The sequence below is a fragment of the Pongo abelii genome, chromosome 13 (assembly GCF_028885655.2).
Source record: "Pongo abelii isolate AG06213 chromosome 13, NHGRI_mPonAbe1-v2.0_pri, whole genome shotgun sequence".
Lineage (NCBI taxonomy): Eukaryota > Metazoa > Chordata > Mammalia > Primates > Hominidae > Pongo > Pongo abelii.
In genome coordinates, this window is record NC_071998.2 from 106927775 (window position 1) to 106930606 (window position 2832).

The 2832-nt window shown below is 35.4% G+C and overlaps 1 pseudogene; it reads left to right on the plus strand.

Moving 5' to 3' along the window:
• Window positions 1-875: 875 nt before the first annotated feature.
• LOC112135076 (U2 spliceosomal RNA) lies at window positions 876-1018 on the plus strand (annotated as a pseudogene).
• The last annotated feature ends 1814 nt before the right edge of the window (window positions 1019-2832 follow it).

Here is a 2832-nt window from a genome sequence, read left to right on the forward strand (position 1 = left end):
CTGTGTTTACATCGCTTCCTTGGTATTTATCCTCCTGCTGGCTGTTCCATCCCCTCTATTTCATGTTGTTATTTTACTTCCATTAGGGGAGTAGAAAAAATATTAGAAACCATTCTGATCCACCCCAATCCTCAGAGGGCATTGCTCGGTCAAAGTCAGCCTCCTCTCCCTTGTAATTTTCCCTACAAACATCTCATTCAAGAGGCATTTTCCTTCCTCTGAATACTAATGTCCTGATGATGATTGAAATAAATAAATATTTCACACACATACACAAACACACATCAAAACAAAACAGAAGGAAAAAGAAAGAAAATATTGCTTGATTTTGCTTGAAAATCTTGCATGTTTGATTCATTTCATGTTTATATCCTTCTGGATTTCCTTCCTGGGCTCCTGGGAATTGCCTAGTTAGCAGTTAGGAAGGACTACTGGGTTACTACTGTTTTAAATGTGGCATGCCTGTCGTCTGTGGCTTTTCCTCTTTGGGAGGGAGCTAGGCTTTATTAAGAAACCTTCTAAACATATGATTCTTCATTCTTTATCCACCAAAAACAAACAAACAAAAAACATAAAACAAACAAACAAAAAAACAACCTGTGGTTGGTCAAACGAATTTTGAACACCTGAGTCCTTATGGGGTTAAAGTTTCTTTACCCTGGCTTTTCAATGAAGGAAAAATATATACTGAATATCTAGTCATATGCCAAAGCGTGCTCCCTATGTTTTTCCATTTAATCTTAAAAAAAGAAAGACACTGACAATAATAAGTGTCCTAATTTCATAAATGAAGAAACTGAGAGTGAGCATAAACGTAATTTAAATTGGAGATTCTAAGGAATCTTCGCAGCTCATTATTATAGATTTACTTCCCTATTGCTTCTCAGTCTTTTGGTTAAGATCAAGTGTAGAATCTGTTCTTATCAGATTTACTTCCCTATGAAAATCTTTAAGAGGCAATGTGGTGCAACTCACATCACTAGATTTTAGAATATTAGACTTAAGTCTTTTACCAACTGCCTGACCTTGAGAAAAAAATATGAACCTCTCTGAATCTTACTTTCCTCCCCTTTGTAGAGGTGCAAAATTTGAACACAGAAATGGGAGACAGTACTTCCTAATTCTGCATCTTAGGTCAGCTTTCTCCAAAGTAGTGTCTGAAATGATAAATCACGCACATGGTATTTATTAAGAACATGCTGTCAGGAAAGATCAATAAGGTAAAAGTGGGAGGGATGGGACAAAACCAAGCAAGGACATGATTTTAGGTGAACCCTCACTATCAGCCTGATGCTGAGGAAACTCTAGAGCATATTGTTCCTCAGAGTATGTCCTAACTCAAGGCAAGGTTCTATAATAATCATAGTGGGGCTATTTAGCATTATCCCAAATATTTATAATTTTTTGTTATAAGAAAATTCAAAATTCCCTCCTCTAGCTATTCTGAGATATACAATACAACACTGTTAACCATAGTCACCCTACTGAGCAATAGAAGACCGGAACTTATTCCTCTTATTTAACCATAACTTTGTATTCATTAGCTAATCTCTCCCCATCCCACTCGCCTCTTCACTCTCCAGCCTCTGGTGACCACAGTTCTTTCTATTTATATAAGATCAATGTTTTTAGATTCCACATGTGTGTGAGATCATGTGGTTTTTGTCTTTTTGTGCCTGGCTTATTTCACCTACCATAGTGTCCTCCAACTTCACTCATGTTGCCATAAATGATTTCATTCTTTTTAACATCTGAATAGTATTCCATTGTGTATATCCACACATTTTCTTTATACATTTTATACATTCATCTGTTGATGGATACTTAGGCTGATTGTGTATCTTTATACATTTTATACATTCATCTGTTGATGGATACTTATGTTGATTCCATGTCTTGGGTATTGCTATAATAAACATGGGAGTGCAGATATCTCTTCAACATACTTATTTCATTTCCTTTAGATGTGTAATATCCAGTTGTGCAATTGTTGGATCATATGATAACTTAGTTTTTAATTTTGTGGAAACTTTTCATACTGTTTCTATAATGATTCTACAAATGTACATCCTCACCAACAGTGCATGAGTTTCTCTTTTTTAGCCATGCATGGTGGTGTGTGCCTGTAGTCTCAGCTACTCAGGAGGCTAATGCAGGAGGATCCCCATGAGCCTAAGAGTTCTAGGTTGCAGTTAGCCATGATCAGGCCACTGTACTCCAGCCTGGGCAACAGAGCAAGATTCTATCTCTAAAAGTAAAAATAATAATAATATATTTTTTAAAAAGTTGTCCTCTGTCTACATCCACATCAGCATTTGCGGATTTTTTTGTTTTGTTTTGTTTTGATAATAGGCATTCTTGAAATGGGGTGAAGTGATATCTCACTGTGGTTTTGGTTTGCATTCCCTTGATGATTAGTGATATCACACATGTTTTCATGTACCTGTTAGCCATTTGTATGTCTTCTCTTGAAAAATGTCTATTCAAGTATTTTGTCCATTTTTAGATTTGGTTATTTTTATTTATTTTTTTTTTGCTATTGAGTTGAGTTTCTTATATATTCTGGATATTAGTCCTTTGTCAGACAGATGGTGGGCAAATTTTTCTATCATTATATAAGTTGCCTCTTTCGTCTGCTGATTGTTTCCTCTGCTGTGCAGAAGCTTTTTAGCTTGATGTAATTCCATTTGTCTATTTTTGTTTTTGTTTGCTTGTGCTTTCGAGTTCTTATTCAAAAAAATTTTTGCTGAAGCCAATGTCATGAAATGTTTCCCCTATGTTTTTTCTGGTAGTTTTATCATTTTGGGTTTTACATTGAAGGCTTTAACCCAT